We start from the raw sequence: 8,694 nt of genomic DNA on the forward strand, positions 1-8,694 counted from the left end.
TTTTTGTTTTGTTTCAACATTTTACCTTCTGCTAAAACTTTTGTGAATCAGTACTGCTTGGACCTTGAAGAAGGGGGACACACCCCGAAAGCTTGTCCATGAAAAATGATATGTTAGTGCAAATAAAAAAAGGATCAAGGACAGTACTGAATTTTCTCTGTCACAATTGCACTAATACAATCACCTCAAGTAACAATTCTTTACAAAGTTTGAGATCAAATAACTAGCAGTTGCAAGCCATCACAGCCGGCTTCCCAAAGTAAACATGCCAGCACCTGGACCCGTAGATGGACAAAGAGCAGGCCCGGGTAAGGACAGCACTGGAAAACAGGGGGGAGGGGTGGGGGCAAGGGGATAGTAGCTGAGGCTAAACCTGAAGCATACCCACCCAAATGATGTGTGGACTATCTCGGTACTGGTAAGGCACAATAAACAATATTAAGTTAAAAAATATTTTATTACAATTAAAAGGTTACAGAAATAGACAATAATGCACATCAAAGATTGGTCGGGTCTCTACTAGTTTTGCGGGGATACCGCTTCTTCGGGAGAGCCAATCTAAAGAATAAATAATACAATAAAATACATATAATATAGTTCAGCAATAAAGTAAACAATACATAAAGAAAAATAATGACTTACCCGATAATGGGTAAAACAGGCGCGGGGCCAGGCCGCCCAAATAGTTCCCCCCACGGCGGACAAGGGGGATAGTGCGTCGATCTCTAGGTAAAGGCATACAATTAATAAAAGAACCCAATGTGTAGACCCATAACAAGGGGGTGGGAGAAGGGAAGGAAAGAGAAGGGGAAACAGGGTTGGGAAGGGGAAATTGAGGAGGGGGGGAAGAAGGAAGGGGGGAGAGAGAAAGGGGGGAGAGGGGGGATAGGGAAGGGTAGTGTGGGGAAGGGGGGGAAGGAAAAGGAAGGAAGGAGAAAGGGAAGAAGGTGGAGAAGGGGGTGGGGTTGTGAGGGGAAAGACTGGGAAACAAGGAGAGGAAGAGGGGGGAGGGAGGGAGAAAAGGAAGGGACTAACCTAGGGATGTAAATAGGAATAGATCTTACCAAAGCGATTGCATCTGTGGATAAATTGGAGGCTAAGGTCATAAAGGAGGGGAACTCCTGATAGTATGGAGACAAATAGACAGGTTGGAAACGGGAACGATGGCTGGTGCAGACACATAAGGGATCATAAGGGGTGCAAGGTCCGGTGCCGCTGGTGGCTAACCAGTGTACTGTCATCCATGGAGATATCCATATCCGTGACAAAGAATGCAAGGTAATGCATGGACTGAGGATAAAAGCACCCATAGAGATCCCCGATGTATCGCTGATCGCGTTCTTGCTGTCAATGCCTCACTCAGAAGATCACCATGGCGAGATACACGCTGCTCATCCAAGGGCTGGGGCTCGTTAAATGAGCTCCCCAACCAGGGCACGCCCCGACGCCTTCGGAACGGCGGCATCTGGCGTCCCCGGATCTGTTTCCCCGCACTGCGCACGTGCGCGGACCGCGCTACTGCGCATGTGCGATCAAACCAGGTCAGGGGGCGGGAGGCCCCGAGCTAGGGAGGAGCAAGAGGGGATGGGCTAAAAGGACATCCCCGCCAGGGGAAACACAGGCCCGCCACTGAAGGGGGGGCACAGGCAGCCGGGCACCGTGCCTCATACTCAAGGGATACTGAATACAAAAAAGGAAAAAAGAAAGAAGATCATCAAACATTAATTACATTTGTAGGAGTAGTGGGGGTATAAGTCCCTCCAATTGATTACTATATGGTAGTGACACAGGGCATTAGTACCTCATTCGCAACTGCAGGACAGTGGGGGAACCTACGGAGAAGGGCAAAGCTAAAGGCGGGGCATCTATAAATCAAAGACAGGTGATTGAATTGAACATCACAGATACACCGTGCGTGTGAAAATAAAAGGTGAAATTAGAAGTGCATAAAGGGGCTTGGAATAACAGGGCATCAGGGAGCCAACCAATTGGGGCATCCCATACGTCCCTAAACCTGCGCTAAGATACAAATGAGATAATAGTGATGAAGATGCTGCAATTGCATGCAAATGCATTAAGTGATGTGAATGTAAGGCCTCGTACAGACGACCGGATCTATCCGCTGGGATTGATCCGCGGATCAGTTCCAGCAGATAGATCCGGTCGTCTGTACGTCCGAGCGGACATTTCCCAGCTAAAAATTGGGAATGCTACAAAATCTATCCGCTGGGATCCAGTCCAGCGGACTGATCCGGTCGTCTGTACAGACTCACCGGATCAGTCCGTCCGCTCCCCTCCCTCGCATGCGTCGTAATGATTCGATGCATGCGTGGAAGTATTTACCTTTCATCGTCGCGGCGACGGCACGACACGTCACCGCGGATGTATTCCGCGCGGATTTCGATCTGATGGTGTGTACAGCCATCAAATCCAAATCCGCCAGAGGATTTATCCGCTGCAAAAGGCAAGTGAATTAAATTATAGTGAAAGGGGGGGGGGGGGACATAGCTACCATGTAAAGTGTCAATTACTACCAATCCCCTTGATTGGGGCGGAGTGGTGCACACAATAAATAGATGCAAGGTGCCCCAGCATACTAGGAGATAAAAACTGAGTAAAGCTAAGAAACAATATAAGGACATAGGCCTAGATTCAGGTACGGCCGATCTACATTGCGCGGGCGCAGCGTACCGTATTTACGCTACGCCGCCGCAACTTAGAGAGGCAAGTGCTGTATTCACAAAGCACTTGCCTCCTAAGTTACGGCGGCGTAACCTAAATGGGCCGGCGTAAGCGCGCGTAATTCAAAGTAGGCTGTAGGGGGCGTGTTGTATTTAAATGAGGCTTGACCCCATGTAGATGCATGGCCGAACGAACGGCGCATGCGCGCGCATGCTCAGTTTCACGTCGTTCTTACGCCCAAAGATACGTCGGCTCAATGCCTGTGACGTGAACGTAATTTACACACAGCCCTATTCGCGTACGACTTACGCAAACAAAGTAAAAAGATACGCTTGTTCCGACGTCCATACTTTGCATGGGATGCGCCACCTAGAGACCAGCTTTATCTTTACGCTGGCGTATCTCTAACGTAAACGGCGTAACTAATTGCGACGGGCACACTTTCCTTCGTAAATCGGCGTATCTAGTCATTTGCATATTCTACGCCGAACTCAACGGAAGTGCCACCTAGCGGCCAGCGTAAATATGCACCCTAAGATACGACGGCGTAGGAGACTTACGCCGCTCGTATCTTAGCCTAATTTAAGCGTATCTGGTTTCCAGAATACGCTTAAATTTACGACGGCGCAGATTCGGACTTACGACGGCGTATCTACTGATACGCCAACGTAAGTCTCTGAGAATCTGGCCCATAGACTATTGTAGAAAGGGTCACTGTATGGATATAATCATAGATAGATATTCCAAGAAGAGGAGGGGAACAATGAAGTGGGTACAGCTGCAGTAACAGGATTAGAAGTGTGGGTAACACATAATTCCTATACGGCCGGAAACATGTCCAGTCCGTTTAACCAATTAACCTTTGAGCTGAATCAACCCTACTCTTGGAGAGTAAAAAAAACTGTTAGGGTATACATATAGAATACAACATCACTTTTTTTTAAAAAGACAATAAATCCAATTAGGTCCATAGCAATCGTAAAGCCTGCCTAGTCAATACCGAAAGTGTCCATTGTCCAAACAGTGCGGAGGGCAATGTCGAATCTATGTCACCCAGTAATCAAGGGAATAATAAATATGGTGTAAGGGTTATAAATTAGAGGCACTCAGGAAGGATAAATGAACAAAATGGGAGTATAGCCTCATATAGGAAAGTCATAATAAAAATAACAACGTACCATCATCCAGGTTATAGTAAGAGAACAGGGGGGAGGGGTGGGGGCAAGGGAATAGTTGCTGAGGCTAAACCTGAAGCATACCCACCCAAATGATGTGTGGACTATCTCGGTACTGGTAAGGCACAATAAACAATATTAAGTTAAAAAATATTTTATTACAATTAAAAGTTTACAGAAATGCTCCAGCTTCTTTGTTCCAGGACACCTCTTCCATGACCGTGTAAGGACAAGGCTCCTTCCCAGCTCCTGGGCTCCTCCGCCGAGGCGCGCACTCCCCCCCCCCCCCCCCAGATGGGGATGGGCCTCCTGCTGTGATCTAGCACTCCATTCTTCACGTCTCCCAGCCGACAACTCCCCTCCCGTGGGCTGGACCTGAGCTTATGAAGGAGGTCTGCCCCTGTCAATTCCAGTTGGGGATTGGTCAGGGCTCCTCACATGAGCTCCCTGTCACTCCAGCTCCCAGCCCTGCCCCTCTTCCAGAACATTCTCCCTGGAAGCAGGGGAGGCGCCCAAGAACTGAAGCACAGGTGGTCATGCCCACTGCTACACTAACCACTCCCTGCCCCCAGATCAAAACAAGCAGGCCTAGCCTGAAGCATAGGCCTGCCTAAATTTACCTGCCTGGCAGCTACCACACAAAAATCCTTACCTCTAGCACCTAACTATGGTAAAGGGTACTACATGTCAAAATAAAAAAAGGAAAAGGCACACTGGACTGCACTGATAATGTGTCAAAAATGTGTGTAAATATGTATGCAAAAATGCTGAAATTGTGATGCAAACTACCCCTAAACTAAAATAAAAAAGGTATTTTTTTCCCAAGCAGATTTTGCCTAAGCAGCTATTGCCTATTTTGCCAACAATGAAACTACTATTTTTACAGTAAAAATCAATTTTCACCTATCTCATTCCTAATCATATTTCAGGAGCACAGTCAGGTCATCATGAAGATGCCTTCTGCTTCCTATCTGCCCTATAAGTATACATGCCTAGATTCACATACATGGCCGCAACTTTAAGGCGGCGTAACTTAAGGCATTTAAAGCGGATGTGCCACTAAAAAAACATATTAAAAGCCAGCAGCTACAAATACTGCAGCTGCTGACTTTTAATATAAGGACACTTACCTGTCCTGGAGTCCAGCGGTGATCGCAGCAGATGACGAGCCGATCGCTCGTCACCCTGCTGCTCCCCCCTCCATCCACGGTGAGGGAACCAGGAAGTGAAGCGCTCCGGCTTCACTGCCCGGTTCCCTACGGCGCATGCGCGAGTCGCGCTGCGCCCGCCGATTGGCTCCCGCTGTGTGCTGGGAGCCGAGTGTTCCCAGCATACAACGGGGGACGGACGGGAAACGAGGAAAAAACCCGTCTTTTGCCCGTATCGTAGGGCCGGAAGTGGGTGCAGATACCTGTCTGTAGACAGGTATCTGCACCCCCCTGAAAGGTGTCAAATGTGACACCGGAGGGGGGAGGGTGCCGATCAGCGGGACTCCACTTTAGAGTGGAGATCCGCTTTAAGCTACGCCGCCGTAAGTTAGCGAGGCAAGTACATGATTCACAATGTTCTTGCCTGCTAAGTTACGGCGGCGTAGCCTAAAGCGGGCGGGCGTAAGGGCGCCTAATTCAAATTTGTCTAAGAGGGCGTGTTTTATGTTAATGGGGCTTGACCTGACGTTTTTGAAGTTTTTGTCAACTGCGCATGCGCCGGGCGCCTACACTTCCCAGTGTGCATTGCGGCTAAGTACGCCGCACGGGCCTATTGATTTCGACGTGGACGTAAACGACGTAAATCCCTATTCACGGACGACTTACGCAAACGACGTAAAAATTTTGAATTTCGACGCGAGAACGGTGGCCAAACTTTTACATTGGCTATGCCACCTAGGGCCAAGCTTTAACTTTAGGCAGCCTATCTCTTACGTAAACGGCGTAAATGTACTGCGGCAGCCGGGCGTACGTTCGTAAATAGGCGTATCTACTGATTTGCATATTCTACGCCGACCGCAATGGAAGCGCCACCTAGCGGCCAGCATAAATATTGCAACCTAAGATAGGACGGCGCAAGCTGTCGTATCTTAGATATGTTTAAGCGTATCTCTGTTTGAGAATACACTTAAAGCGGGGGTTCACCCTTAGAGGGCACTTTTCCCCCTTAGCTTCCTGCTCGTTTTTACTAGGGGAATCGGCTGTTTATTTTAAAATATGTGCAGTACTTACCCGTTTACGAGATGCATCCTCTCCGTCGCTTCCGGGTATGGGCTTCGGGAATGGGCGTTCCTTCTTGATTGACAGTCTTCCGAGAGGCTTCCGACGGTCGCATCCATCGCGTCACGATTTTCCGAAAGAAGCCGAACGTCGGTGCGCAGTATAGAGCCGCACCGACTTTCGGCTACGAGTGACGCGATGGATGCGACCGTCGGAAGCCTTTCGGAAGACTGTCAATCAAGAAGGAACGCCGGCTCCCGAAGACCCATACCCGGAAGCGACGGAAGAAGATGCAGCTCGAAAACGGGTAAGTACAGCTCATATTTTAATACAAATAGCCGATTCCCCTAGACCGAACGAGCAGGAAGCTAAGGGGAGATTTTTTTTTTTTTTACAAATGGGTGAACTCCCGCTTTAAACATAGGTCGGCACAGATTCTGAGTTAGGTCGGCTTATCTGTAGATAAGCCGGCCTAACTCTTTCTGAATCTAGCTAACAGTGTCCAGGTTCATGTGATAGCAAGAGGGGTTCGGAGCATGATACACATTTTCATAAAATGGGCCACTAGGTTCTGAAGGGCCCATGTGCACCCGTACAGTCTGTGCAAATGATCTGTCTGTTCCCGGTTGTTTGGCTAAACCACCAACTGTCTTCCGGTAGTTTCTGGAATTTGCAGCAACAAGATTGTACCGTACTACCAGTGCAACCGTCTCTGCCTGTCCTCAACCACTCCCATTGATAATTCGTTTTTTATATGACTAAGGAAAAAAAATGATGCTGTGTCTGTAAGATAAATACCAAAATAAGTTATTTAAATGATGTGGTTCAAACAAAAAAAATCACCTACATTTTATGCATTATACTTCCCTTTTTATTTTAAAAACACATCATGATTCAATGATTCAAGTGAGCCCACAAAGTACAAAAAAAAATAAAAATTTGCATGTAGTTTTTGATCTGTACTTGGAACTGCAATATGTCATAGGTCATGTCAGTTAGTAGTTTAGAAACAAAAAAGATTTGTATCTCTGATTAATTGGAAATATATCACTCATCAACAGCTGTGCGAGACTGAGCTCTACAGAAAATAAAACAGAAGCCAGTTGGGTTAAGACCAGGGACACCCAGATGTTACCCGTGCGCCACACTCATATGCAACAGGTGGTGAGCCACGCCAACTATAAATAAATAGAGCTCAAAATCTAATAATAGCACCCCCATTTCTAATTTTTTATATATATATATATATATATATATATATATATATATATTTTTTTTTTAAGATCCGCCCCTGCAAGTTTTTGAGTCAAGTGGGTAATTCACAAAGCACTTGCCTCAAAACTTGCGGCGGTGTATTGTAAATTCCACGGCTAGGGGGAGTGTACGTTCCCGCGCCGACCGAATAGCGCATCGAATAGCGCATGCGCCGTCCGGAAATTTAATTTTGTTGTGGGAACGACAGCCATACTTAACATTGGCTGCGCCTCATAGAAGCAGGTGTAACTATACGCTGGAAAAAGCCGAACGCAAACGACGCAAAAAAAAAGCGCCAGGCAGTCGTTCGTTTTGGAATCGGCGTATCTCCTCATTTGCATAATCGTCGCGTAAATAAACCAAAACGCCACCTAGCGGCCGGCCTGGAATTGCAGCCTAAGATCCGACAGTGTAACACAGTTACACCTGTCGGATCTTAGGCATATCTATGCGTAACTGATTCTATGAATCAGTCGCATAGATACGACCGGCACAACTCAGAGATACGACGGTTTATCAGGAGATACACCGTCGTATCTCTGTGAATCTGGCCCAATGTCAGTTGCAGTAGGGGGGGGGAGGGGTTACACACACAATCCTGGTGACTGCAGCCAACTGTCAGATGCTTCCACAAACCCTGATAACGAACCCCCAGCACATGTCCAGGCCATGTTTCCCAGGCTCTGTGTGCCCATCAGCTGGCCCCTATGTGAGGGAAAAAAAATGTCATTGCCATTTAAAATTGTATGTGTAGCAAGTGCCTCGCTGTCACCTGCAACCTCTCCAAGCTGGCCGTCACGAGTTCCGTCACGAGTTTACAGGCTTTTACAGAATGGAGAGCAGCCTGCCAGTCCCGGTGTATGGGCTTTTCACCCCTCCCTCTCCTCACTGACTCACACAGAGCTTTTCACTGTACAGCAGGGGTGCAAAACCTGATATGGCCCACGACCTCCTGTTCTGAGATGGAATAAAATAGAATAGAATACTGTTATTAAAGGTAAGTTTATTACTAAAATCACAGTGTATATATGGGCATATCTGTTCTGCAGTGGTTACTGGGCTGCTTTCAAACTGATCCACAGGTACAGAGAAGTGCACCTGTAGGTTACCTACACTGAGCCATAGACTTCTATTGCCTGCAAGTTTGGTGTGCTGAGAGTAGAGTGGGCTCTATAGAGTCGAGTGGGCTGTCATCCACCTGCTCTGCTCATTGTGGCCCGTGACCGGTTACCAAGTCACTTAAGTGGCCCTTGCTCTGTATAAGGTTGATCACCCCTGCTCTACAGCCTCCCATGTGCTCCTATTGGCAGGAGAGGAGCCAATTAAAGGCACGGTTACATCAGCCAATCAGAGGGACTGTACTAAGCTGCAGGAAG

At 47.6% G+C, this 8,694-nt stretch overlaps 1 long non-coding RNA gene across 1 annotated transcript; it reads right to left on the minus strand.

Annotated features, from left to right (window-relative positions):
• Nucleotides 1-438: 438 nt before the first annotated feature.
• On the minus strand, nt 439-1,103 carry LOC120924798. The gene is made up of 3 exons (XR_005746425.1): nt 1,065-1,103; nt 643-725; nt 439-558 (listed from the first exon to the last, which is right to left on the minus strand). It is a non-coding gene; the product is annotated as an uncharacterized LOC120924798 (long non-coding RNA).
• Between the last annotated feature and the right edge of the window lie 7,591 nt (nt 1,104-8,694).

Source organism: Rana temporaria, chromosome 1, assembly GCF_905171775.1.
Source record: "Rana temporaria chromosome 1, aRanTem1.1, whole genome shotgun sequence".
NCBI classification, from domain to species: Eukaryota; Metazoa; Chordata; class Amphibia; order Anura; family Ranidae; genus Rana; species Rana temporaria.